General features: G+C 36.2%; 1 protein-coding gene across 1 annotated transcript in view; it reads right to left on the bottom strand.

The window, feature by feature from the left end:
- The window catches only part of LOC120422521 (mucin-5AC), a 77,907-nt gene extending 70,602 nt beyond the window's left edge, over positions 1 to 7,305 (bottom strand). Inside the window, exon 1 of the mRNA XM_039585975.2 lies at positions 6,955 to 7,305. The gene's annotated coding sequence lies outside the window, so the exon portion shown is untranslated. The remainder of the gene's footprint in view (positions 1 to 6,954) is intronic.
- Between the last annotated feature and the right edge of the window lie 6,246 nt (positions 7,306 to 13,551).

Raw genomic sequence — 13,551 nt, 5'->3', positions numbered from 1 at the left:
ATGGACAAACTAATGATGCAAAATGGCTGCTTTGGGTATACCAAAAGCACCAAAAAAGTTTCAGTTGGATTACAACATACAAAAAAAATAAAAAAGACTGAAATCTGAGATAACTGCTCAAATGCTTTTTGTCGTAATCGAAACTCAGCTATCTTAATTGGTATCCTGCCTGAAATAGGGAAATCCTTTAAATCAGTCATATCTTCATAAGCATTTTTTGTAACTTTTTCAACCCCCGGAATATTCACAAAAAAAAACACGATTTCCACCTCAAACTTCAATTTTCCAGCTAATCAATTCCAGCGAGTTTGCACGATTTCCTCCGCACATTGTGCTGGTTCACCCACGAAAAACGCAAAGTGCCTACACAGCAAAAAGAGATGCCTTTGCTGGGGGCAACCACTATGCTTTATGATTTCACTTTCACCTCAACATCCAACGGCGGTGGCCACCGCCGGCAGGTAATTACTAAAATTGTTCATTTGCCACGCATCTCACCCGCCTGAGACGACTCACTCTCCGATATGCAAAGTGGCTATTGCTGGTAGACCCTCATCGAGCGATAACTTGGAGTAGTAATTTGAACTACTCGCCACCTCTACCTCGGTGGGGGGCAACGCCCTCTCCCTCTATGGGAAGGTGGCCAAAAACAGAACTACCAGTTGTGTCGATTTGCGGTTAGTCTGTTGATTGATCGGACAGATCGTGTCAAATTTGATTGGGAAGATCGCGCGTTCTCAGATTTATCTGGAGCTAATTTGAGCTCACGTTAATGTTGTTTCGATGTTCTCGAAGCCAGATTGGGAGGAACGAATGAAACGACTTCTGCGATCAAATTATCAAATTATGGCAAAAAAAACGAGAACGCCAGCCAGTGAGGATGATTTGATGATCAGATTCTAACAGGTTCCAAATGAGTCAATTTGCTTTTTATTATATTTTGATCTAGATTAAGCTAAAAAAAAGAAAAATAAGAACTATTGAAAATTTGAAGTAGACTAATTGACTCAGTCTTCTTTCGTAAAATCAAAAAGAAAATCGGACCAGATTTTTTGAGTCATCATTCCGCCTAAACGTACACTTGAACTTCGCCTGACCTAGACAGTTTTGGGAACTTCCCAGACATCAACCCTCCAGCTGACTACTCTAGATTTCATTTAATTGGCCCTTTTAGCTATACCACCTTCTTCCGTGGAAACCATCATCTTCCCCTTCAGACTTGGGTCCACTTTCACCACGCGGCAGAGGCTTGTGTCAAACCGTTCTCAAATTTGGGCCGCCTGCTTGGACTCTACTCGACAAGTTTTTGCTTTTTCTTTCTTCAAGATTTCACACCTTTATGAGTTAAAATTTCAAGATCCGAATACCTTCCCACCAAAAAAACGCACCCGAAGAAATGGTCCATTGTTCCAGCGGGCTCAGAGTACGTCAAAACATTCACCCACCTGAGAAGCTGTCAAAATTCGGTAGCCACCACGTCGGACAACATAAAGAAAGTCTGAGGCGGCGATGGACAAAGCCAGCAAAGCGCCAGACTGGGAGGAGTGTTTTCCAAAGGGGGTTGAGGACAAAAACAAAAACAAAGGTGAGACGATTAAGGGGTTAGATAAGATTTGGGAACACATTTAGAGAAAATTAAACTGAAAATTGAAGAAAAATATCTAACAAAATCGTGAAACAATTTTTAAAATTTTTGGAAAAGCAAAAAATAATAACAAAATTTCATAAATTGTACCCCTTTTAAGGGACATCACCGAAACTCCAACAATCGACCATTCAAATAACAGTAAACGATTTTGTATGGTCTACTCGATATGAACATGGGTTGTCTTTATGATTTCATGGATGGGTGGAGAATGAGAGAAAAAAACACTAAGGCCAGCGAGACCCACAGTTTTAGGGTGAAGAAGGTGTTTTGATTGAACGCCACACTTCTTGTCATGTTTTAAGAATGATTGACTAAAGACTTCAAAGACGTCAACACTGGAAATATTGCTTTTCTTTAACCCTTTGAGGTCTGAATTTTCAAAAAAATATTTTTTTAGTTAATGATGGGAAAGTGATCCTGAGGACCATACGAAAATCATAAGCTACTTTATAAAATTTTGATTTTTGGGTCATATACTGCCCATGTTCGCATAAATGTCCCATATGCAAAAACAGCAAGCTGAGAAAAACGCATTTGAAGTTTGTCCCATACATAAGGCTACGTGTTGAGTTTTCGTGAAAAAACTGGATTTCCTCCTGATTTCTAGAACAAAGTACTGGATGTTATAAGCTTTTCTGAAAGAGCACACGACTTTGAACCAAACTGCATTACTAACTCAAAAACGATGAAAATGCATATGGGACATTTATGCGATCATGGGCAGTATATGACCCATCAGGCCAGAAAGGGTTTTAAAAAAGTTATGTTAGTAATTTTTGTATGTTAACATTGAACAATAATAGGAAAATGAGCGTTAAATAAAAATAATAAAAAAGCACAATTCATTAATGTTTAATGGAAAATTATTTAGTATTGTTTAAAATTAAATACAACTGAAGCTTCCTGTAAAAACAATGGCACATATTTTGGTATTTACTTATGTTCAATCTGCGGCCCCATGATTCAATACTTGTAAAGTTAAAAGATGTACAATAAAGGCTCTTGTTAAAAAAATATCCGTATTGGATAACTAGTGTGGTAATGCCTACACGGAGAAAAAAGAGTTCCCAAAATCATGAACATGCGTTAATGAAAATGGGAACCACGAACAAAGTGTTCAAATTGTATGGGACATGAACACTTTGTCCTTGGTTGCCATTTTCATAAACATGTATGTTCACGATTTTGGAAGCTCTTTTTTCTCCTTGTACATGACAACTGTAGTCATGTTCTAGCATTTTATTACATTTTAAACCTTTTTTACACCAAGCTTGGATCCAGATGCATATTTTGGACAAGGGTCCTGATTGCTCAAAATCAACCACATCATTCGCGAGTACAAATAGCAGGCGACGCGATACTGCCCTGATGAATTCCTACCGTTTGTCACTTTCACACCATTCGCTCCCGAACCTCTCTCCGGCAGGCCGATCGTCTCCGATCACTCTTAACTGAAAACATTTTTTCTCTGATGCAATGCGCTATAGTTACTCGTTGATTTGGGCTGCTTAAAATCAATGTTATCAATGAAATTTTGCATTTATTTTAATTTCATAACATTATAGACACCATTCAAAGAAATTTCCACCAAGAAAAAATCAAATTGATGGCAAACTGAGAACGTGAAGACAAAAAGACTGCCGCTCTGGCTTTTTGTGAAAATGGCTCTTTGCTGAGCATGGTAGTGTGGCTGGCTGCTTGCGGATCTCATTCGCTCATGATTGCTAGCGGGTTGGAAAAGGCGACGAATGGATAGGCAATGAGTGAGTGGTTTCTGCTCATTGAACCGAAAATCAGAACCCTTGATTTTGGGTTGGAATTGATTAGTTATCTTCTATTTTCATCATATTGGTTTGAAAATTTGAAAATTTTAAATTTTGAATGCATTGTAACAGTTGTGCTACTGCTCTGCATTTACGAAATTTATTAATGAATTTCATAAAATCTCTTTTTTTACTTAAGTCTTTTTTTCGATCTGTGAATCCCAAATTTAATATTTGTAAAACGCTTACAATTACCCTTTTGATAAAAAAAAAACAATTACGTAATACAATTTATTCTTGTAGGTTCAAAATAGATTGTCAAACTTTTAGTTTTGGCATGTTATATGCTCCTCGATTTTTCCAGTAAAAATATGTCAAAGGCAAACTTATGGGAAATGGGACGAGCTTTCCGGTAAAAATATGTACGAGACTAAAAAACCAAGTCTGTCATATAGAAATTGCCAAAAACAGCAAAAAATCCCGTTTCTTCAACATTTTTATGTTTAAAACCGCTGTATCTTTCTAAGGATTTAACATGGGACAATGGTCAATATAAAGACTTTTATGTAAAATTGGCTGGAGAATCGATTCCCACTACCGGTTTTAAAAATTTTTGACGTTTAGACCACTTTTTAAAAAAGCAGTTTTAGTAAATGATTTTTGTATTTTTTTAGGAGAGACATACCATCCTGCATTTTTCGTCAGTCTTTTGGTTATATTTTAAGCTATTTCCTCAAAAATTTTGAACGAAAAAAAATTATGACATCACCTTCAAATTTAAGTTTTAGTCTTAAAAATCAAAAAATCTCATAGATGTGGCGTGTATTTTTGTTTCAGTGTATTTTTTTTCAGAAAGCCCGCCCAATTTCCTACAAGTTTGTCTTTGACCACTTTTTGATACGACGCAACGGCTTCGAGATACAGTAATTTTAAATTACAAAATACAAAAATATTTAAATACCTTACACCCTTCTCAAATGTTATTTTCGAGTACTTTTGGCTCCATATACACAAAAATGGCTTAAATAAGCGTAGGATAACATGTCTACCAAGTTTCATTGAATTCGAAGAGGGTCGGGTACAAAAGTACCAGAAAAATTCCTGATTTGAGCTGGAATTGCTCTATAGTGTTTTAGAAGTCCTTTAAGCTATCTATGGAACTCTCTTTGTTCAAAAGACCTTTTCAAATAAAATACAAGATTTGTTCCTTGTGCAAGTTAAACAATGTTTTAAAAATATTTTTCGATCCATAAATTAGAATAAACACAAATTTCTGGAGTTTTTAAATAGATCCAAACATTTTTCAAAGGTCCATAATTTTAATTAGTACTGTATTTCAAAAAAAGTAAGAGAGTTGAAACATATAAAAAAAACCCCGCCTTAAAATTAAAGAGACCAAAGGCCAATACAATCTTCATTTTAAATTTGTGTCTCACCCTCTTCAAATTGCCCAACAGTCTTGGCCAATCCAAAATCCTGAACCGAAATTTTTATTCATGATACGTGTGCAATTAATTTTGATGTATTTAGGTTACAGATCGTTTATTTTTATTTTTACAAATTTCGATCGGAAAAAGACATTTAATTTAAGGATTAGTTTTTTTTTATTAATTCATTGATATTTTGAAAATGTCTCACAGTAGAATAATTGTAATGATTAGGGCTAGTGAAAAATCGCAAAAAAATCGTAATTTCGTGGCATGCCAATTACAAAACATTGGAATTTCACGACAGTTTTACGGTACTCTAAAAACTACTGAAAAATGAATCTTAAATTTGTTTTTTTTACACAATTATGAACAGAAAAATGTCTTAACAGTTATCTGTAGTTTCAGATGTAAAAAAAAAAAACCCTAGACGAAAAATACATAGTTGAAAAATAGTTATGTAAGATTCATTTTGGCATATTTTAAACAAATCCGTCAGTGTAATTTATGTTTCAGCGATTTTAATTTACTAAGATTTTATAAATTGCATTTGCTGATATATCTCCAAATTTTCTGAACTTCATATTTATTAAAAGTAGAATCAGCAATAAAGGTGTAGAAATTTTTGTTTTTGTTTTCCTAAATTTCAGCAATGCTAAAATTTGACTTCATAAATAGCCGTTTTTACATTTAGTGAAAATTTCACAAAAAAATAATACATTGCCGAATGTTTAGTAAATTTGATTTAAAAAAAAAAAATTTTAAATAAAAATAGAAGAATAGAGTTTGAGATTATAAATGGAATCGTAAAATTACTAATCAAATTTCTTTTAACATTCAAAATTTCACGGCATTTCACGGGTTAGTCAAATTTCATGGCCAAGAGCAAATTTTACAGAAAAATAGAAACGCTAGCCCGCAATAGATCTGATTCTCAGTCGCAGAAAAACTTTTTTTTTTTTGAAAAATATATTTTCCCCCCTGATTTTTCGGACCGATTTTGAAGCGGTGAAGCGGGTGAAATAAATTTTGAAAAATATTTGCAACGGTCTTAGTTCACATTAAAAATTTCCCATGACGCAAAACCCTTGCCAAACCACACTCATAAAAAACAAGCCAATTCAACTCGCTCATCCAGCTACGTACTGGAATCCGGCCTCGGCCGCGTAATATTCCCTGCAAGAACTTCACCGTCGGATCCATCTATCCAGAGCAAGACTCGCAATTAAAACCGGACCAACCATCAGCGTTCAAGAACGCTTACTGGCTTCAAAAAGTACAGTTAAATGCAAGTGGCCCCCCGCGTCCAGTGTACTACACATCTCCCCACAACCCCAACTCCGAGAACCTCTGCCAGAGCCCATGATAACTGTATCGAAGAGAGAGGAGACGGGTTGGTTGGTTGGCAAACCCAAACAGGTCCCGAACCTTTCACTGCGCCAACTTGCGCAAACTAAAATTTTGAGCGACTTCTTGGAACAGTCCCAAGGGATCCAGGTATTTTCCGGTGGGCACCGTAGCGAACCCCGAAAGTCTTTATCTTAATTAATGGGCAGAATGCGTTCTGGGTACGAGGACGGTGGGTTTGCTTTGAAGTCTCCCTGGAGAAGGGCCCCCCGAGATCATCCGATCGGTTGCTGGGGAGCTGGAGAAAGCAAGTCAACGTTACAGGTCGACATGACACACACGATCGCGTCCCGAACTTGTTTGTGCTGGATGAGTTTTAATGTGTGTTTCCTCCATGATCTCCTTTCTTTTTCTTCTTCTTGTAGCTAATGGTGTCCGCGATCTCTTTGAGGTATGTTCCTTCAACCTGACCGCGGATCGAATCGGGTTGCTGTCCCCCTTCTTCCAGAGTTTTTCTTTCGCACTCTTCCACTTACACACACACTCGGCTGCGCGGTCAATTCTTTAATTTAGTTCACAGTTATTTCCACTTGTTGAAAGTTGTTTTGCATCTCTCGCTTGGCACACACAGCTCACGAAGCGATCGTCTCTCTTCTACACGTCAAGTCTTGCATCGATCTTTCTTTGCGATGCATCGTCGCTGATCGACGAGGATCATCACCACCACCACAAGAACCCAAAACGAGAGGAAGAAGCAACCAAAACTCACTTTGAACTTGAACTTGCAGGCGAACTTGCAGCCAGCGATCTTCCGCCGATCTTCACGCGATCTTGCGCAACACTTCTTCGGATGCCGATGTCACTTGAGCAGGTCTCTACACCCAACGTACCCAAGGTACGATCTTCGCGATCGCGATCTTCCGACGGAGGCCGTACACTCGGATCTTCTTCGCCGCGCAATCAACGGGGAAACAACGGGATCAAGCAGGTCGACGACGCTGCGCACACTTCTTCTCTTTCCGATTCACAGCTCAAGCCCAACAGCTCAGCAACTGCAGCGGCAGAGAACACCAGATCACGCCAGATCTTCAGGAGAAAGATCCCGGGAAGGAGACCTTGACACTGAAGACGTTAGACGTATACTGACCGGGGATCGTCGAGCTGGCGACCGCCCGACCGACCGACCTGTTCAGCAAATGCCGTGCCGTGTGTGTGTGTTCAGCGCAAGAAGAAGAGACCCCACAAAGAGAGAGAGAGCGCGAGAGAGACCTCTTCGGAGCGCGCGCTGAACATGCTGAAAATGTTAGGAGAGCCGTCGCGATCAGCAAAAGAAAGGTGCAAACAAGTGGAAAGCAGCACTTCAAACGTGAGTGCGATGCGCTGAGAAGAGAGAGTTTATGCTTCAGGTCGCGTTAGTTTGAGTGAGCGTCTGTATTCAGCTTATGCCGTGGTAGTGGTGAGTTGTGTAGAGATGAGCTGTGAACGTGACCTGCGCGAGCGCGGGTTTGTAGAGAAGATCTTGAACCGTTTGACGCGGTGAAGATGATCTTTGTTGGTGGTTGTGTGAAGGATGTGCGTGACTTTTATCTATTTCAGGTTTTGAAGAACGGAGAGGTTCATCGCTTGCACACGTTGATGTCTCTTGATGCGTTTCTGCTGACGGACGGACGGAGGGACAGAATGGTGGTGTTATGCAAACGGAATGCTCGGAAGAGGCATTGACCAACAGCGGGATATCAGAATGCGCTCGAAGCGGAAGGTTCTGTCACCGGTTTTTGTTGGTTTGGTTGCGGGAAAGATGATTGGAGGGTGATAACTTTAATTAGATCATGTTAGTTTTGTTTGACAACATGTTGAGGTGTCGCTGGAATCGAACCTTCATGTTACTGAAATTTATACTTTGAGGCGTACAGTGACCCTAGAATTTCACGCAAACTTTTCAATAGGACGTAACCATGAGCGTATTCTCGAAAGGTTACGTTGTTTAACAAAATAACCGTAGAATTAGAAATTTGGTTTTGTAGACGAAAAATTACATTTAACTTTATGTGGACCAACATTTGAAGTTGGCAGTTTGACTTGCTTTTTCGTTTTTGTTTCTTTTCCTAAAATGTGGGTTTTTGAATATATGCACCCTTTTCCATATCTAGGACAACCAAATTAAAACAATACTTGGCCTAAAAAATCGGGTTAGGATCCCATCGACTATCATTCACAATAAATCAATTTTATGTAATTTAGTTTTCAAATCAGTCAAAAAAATCTCAAGCTTTTCGATGAAAATAAGTTGCTCAATTGATCCTTCTAAACATAGGAAAATTATTTTGATGAAAATATATTACCAGTTTAATAAATGTATAATATTTCGAACTTGATTTCGAAGGTTTCATAAACATTTCAAATTATTTTGTTTGTGAAAAAATCTTCGAAATACTCATACTCTATTTGCATGAATTAAATGATCGAGATACAATTCACCTTTCAAAGTATTTTTTAGAGTACTCAAAATTTTATCAAAACTTGTTTTTTTTATTTAAATTTTATATTTTTGCAATAGAGTAGTACGGGGCAAAGGTGCGCACCAGCCTTTTAAATATCAAATTTCAACCTAAAACGCTCATATTTGAGTTTTTGACTTGTCTTAGAGTCAATTTTATGTATTTACAAAAATAAAGTGAAAAAAAATTAAGTTTGTCACTTTTAGGCCATTTTGATCTAATATTTGAAGTTAACAAAATAAAGTTTACAAAACTTCAGGTTCACGAAATTTTTGAAACCATTTAACTAGAATTTAGCCTAGCCAATTACCCTGCTAACCCTTAAAGAAATTTTGAAATTCCTCTTCTTATTATTTTCTACCATCTATGGGTATCAATGACAGGAAATTTCTCAGTCGTTTCACAGTTTTATTTAAAATTCAAGACTTTCACAAAACTGCTTGTTTAAAAACAATTCATTATTATTTGTAATTTGCATTTATTTTTTAAAATAGAATCATAGGATTCCAAAATGAAAGTATTTTTCAAAAATACTCGAAATCATCAATTTCTGCGCATTTTTGAAAAAGAAAATAACAAATGATTGGAAAATGTTTTATACAAAGTGAAAGCAGTCTATTTTATTTTAAAAATACTGCAAACTTTCACCCTAACTAAGTATTTTTGAATAAGTATTAAAATTTGATGTTTTTGTAACTTGGGTACTAAATAATAAGAAATCTCTAATGCACATCGATAGACTAAGTATTTTTGGAAATATGCTCAAAATTCCACAAAACTACGTATTTCTGAAAACAAAGCCAACTTGAATTATTATTCATATATATATAAAAAAACTAACTTAATCCACCTATGTGGTTGGAGCCTTCCTCACTCATTACCAACAATGGATGATTTGATGGGGTTGTACACAAATTTCATCTATTTTTTAGATCCGGAATAAAAAAGTACAAAAATGTCACTTAAGTGACCATATCTCGAGACAGGGTTGCCATATCTTCAATGTTTGGGACTCGTTGGAAAGGTCTTTTGATAACCTAACCAACGATGGGTCGGATGGTGGATTCGGATATAGTTTACATACTTTTAAGTGAGATCCGGCTACGAAAAGTACATAAATATCACTTAAGTGACCATATCTTGAGACAGGGTTGTCAGATCTTCAATGTTTTGGACTCGTTGGAAAGGTCTTTCGATAACCTATCCAACGATGGGTCGGATGGTGGATCCGGACATAGTTTACATACATTTAAGTGAGATCCGGATATATGTGAAAACACATTTTTATACATAACTTTTGAACTACTTATCGAAACTTCAATCTGTATAAAACTCGATCTATGGGACCCGAAACCAAGTCGAATGCAACAAGTTCGGGTCAAATCGGTTCAGCCAGTGCCGAGAAACATGAGCTAGTTTGTTGGTCACATACATACATACACACACACATACACACATACATGCACTCACACATACACTCACACATACACACACACATACACACACACATGCACACAGACATTTGTTCAGTTTTCGATTCTGAGTCGATATGTATGCATGAAGGTGGGTCTTTGAGCTTTTAATAAAAAGTTCATTTTTAGAGCAGGATTATCGCCTTACCTCAGTGAGGAAGGCAAAATGTTCTAGAACTCATAAATAACAGCATTTTTATAAGTACTCAACATTTTCTCATTTTGCGCATATTCTGAAAAAATACCAATTCAAAATTTTGGGTTTCAAATGATTGGATATTCATATAATTCGGTACTCACAGTAGTATTTGAAAACTCAAAACATTCACAAAACAACGTATTTTACTAATAATACACTTTTTTTGCAATCTGATCGAAAATTTCATAATAATTTATAATTTATTTAATATACTTATAAAAATAAAATTATTATGGATTGTATGCTTATACAGCAATTGAATGATCTAGAACTTTTTCATGAAATAAAAAAATAATAACATTTTTTATGAACAGTCAAAATGTTCATATTATGCGTTTATTGAACACTCAAAACTTTCACAAAACTACGTACCCGTTTTTGAAAAATAACCTAAATCAGCCATTTAAATAACAAGAGATCAAAAAAATTTCAAAGATCTGGAAAGAAATTGTAATTTTAATTAAATACAACAGTTTTTCACAAAACTACGTATTTTTGAAAAATTTAAAACATTCTACCTCAAAGTTGATGTTTTAGCTTGTGTTTTAGCAACATTAAAAATAGATGAATAGATAGTTATTTTTTGATATTATGATGATGTTTTTTTGGTTTAAAGTTCATTTATTTTATAAAAAAAAACTAATTAAAAATAGTTTTCTAAAACACGAAATTGTTTACAAAACTAAAGAACTCAACCCCGATCAGATTCCCTGCATTTTCTCCCACTGCACAGAGGTGAAAGAAAAACTAAAGACAAAAGGCCGAGCGAATGAACTTGCGATAAGAATCTTTGTGGCCGGAGGCTGATCGTCGCTGACTTGAAGCTCGAAAGAAAGAACAACAAGTGCACCAAGTTCGACTTCTGAGGAGAAATTCACTCGCGCGCTCGGTTTGCGGTCAATCGCTCAGCCAAGCTATAGACTTGGAGTCCCAACCGAGGGAGGGAAAGAAAACTTGATCTTGACTTTGGAAATTGTGAGGCTTTCGAGGTTGTTCGGGAGAGTAGGATGAAGCATTGTTAAAAAAGCATTATTTTTGTTTTGTTTACAATTTTCATAAAAAATCTAATCGAAAAAAATTTAAGAAATTAAAAAAATACTTTTACTGTGAACATTGTTATTTTTTGCATGTTTTGCTTTGGACAACTGATCAGGATTGATTTGTGGTAATCTGGTTTGATGCATTTCCCTTCATTCATCGTCCAACAGGTCAGAATGTGTTTTGAACCTGATTCGTACTAAGAGCAAGTTTTGTTATTTCCCGAGGCAAAAATAGTTTGTTCAGTTTGCAATATTTTTTTTATTTGATGTTATTTCATGAGATTTTTGATGTTCTTTTAGATTCCTTTATGTTATTCATGTTTACATTTTCAAACATTACTTTCCAAAAGCAATGTAGAACATCTACTCGTAGCTTCAAAGCGTCGTTCGACGATGCTGGAATTGTGTCGTAGAGATTGGAATAAGTAGGGAAAATCACAGCTGGAAGTTGCAGGTTCTGCACTCTGATGCAGATGACTGCAACGGATAAGCTAATAACTGTATTTTTGTCTGAGTTGAGCTCTCGTTTGGCACGCAATGTAGACTGGGTGGAAAAGCTTGGCGATGTTGATTCTTGTCTTGAGTTTCTAAACAACTCAGCTTGAAATAAACTTTTTTTTCTGTTTCTAAGCTATCATCCGTACTATCAACTACTAAAACAGGAAATGACCTTGTTTCTGAAAAAAAAATGCAATTTACCACGCTCATAAATTGCCAGACCACGTCCAGAAAGCTCACAATTAGCACACTCAAATCCAGTGCACTGAGGCTAGCTCGACCAGCTCTCAAGATGCAAAACCAAACCATAACAAACCTCACCCACTTCCGGTGCGGAATGGCGCTCGTGGCCGGCTGGAGGTGGCCTAATCACTGACCACTGGACCATCACCTGGCCGTAACTATATAGACAAAGTTGCACGCAGGTTTTAACCGACCTGTGGCTTTACGACGCCGGGTGCGTCCATATCTTTTTTAACCCATTTAAAAGTGAGGCATATTTTTTTTTATTATTGCTGCTTTCAACAAACCTATAATAATAACCAATAGTTATCAGTGAAACAGTCTCAAGTTGTGGTGGCAGCATCCAGCATGGGAGAATATGAGTAACCCTTAACTTGTAAGTTTTCTGAAATATTAAATAAAAAATCTAAGGATTTTCTTTTCAAGCGGAGAGTTATAAAAAAATAAAAAAAAATACATGAACAAATGTGAGATTTTATGTTAACTTGTACCAAAAATGGGAAAACTTTTTTTAAAGATTTTTGTCGTATTTTGATGTGTTGCCAAAATCTGTAAAAACTTGGTTTAGTGTGAATTTCAGGTGTAAAATTTAACGTTCTACAATTTCGTTGAAGACTCTAAATCACCCAAGTAACCTTTTTTTAGGAGTTCTACAAGAGCTCTTCAAGATAGCTACAGCATAGCAGTTTGGACCGCGGTAGGATAAAATTCTTTTCAAAGCTTCTTCAGGAGTTATATGTTTTGTAATTTGAAAATTACTGTAACTCAAAGCCGTTGCATCGTATGAAAAAGTGGTCAAAGACAAACTTGTAGGAAATTGGACGGGCTTTCTGAAAAAAAAAAAATACACTGAAAGAAAAATACACGCCACTTCCATGAGATTTGAAAATTGAAATTTTTAAGTTTAAAAGTTAAATTTGAAGGTGATGTCACGATTTTTTTTCGTTCAAAATTTTAGAGGAAATAGCCTAAGATGTAACTAAAAGACTCACGAAAAGTGCAAGATGGTATGTCTCTCCTAAAAAAATAAAAAAAATCATTAACTAAAACTGTTTTTTTGAAAAGTGGTCTAAACGTTAAAATTTTCAGAAACCGATAGTAGGAATCGATTCTTTTTACATAAAAGTCTCCATATTGACCATTGTCCTATGTCAAATCCTTGGAAAGATACAGCGGTTTTAAACATAAAAATGTTGAAGAAACGGGATTTTTGGTTGTTTTTCGCGATTTCTATATGATAGACTTGATTTTTCAGTCTCTAAAATATTTTTACCGGAAAGCTCGTTCGATTTCCCAAAAGTTTGTCAAAATGGAGACTTTTATACATACATGTAAAATTGTCTGGGGAATCAATTCCCACTATCGGTTTCTGAAAATTTTGACGTTTAGACCACTTTTCAAAAAAAACAGTTTTAG

Source organism: Culex pipiens, chromosome 2, assembly GCF_016801865.2.
Source record: "Culex pipiens pallens isolate TS chromosome 2, TS_CPP_V2, whole genome shotgun sequence".
NCBI lineage: Eukaryota > Metazoa > Arthropoda > Insecta > Diptera > Culicidae > Culex > Culex pipiens.
This window is presented reverse-complemented; position numbering and strand designations above follow the sequence as displayed.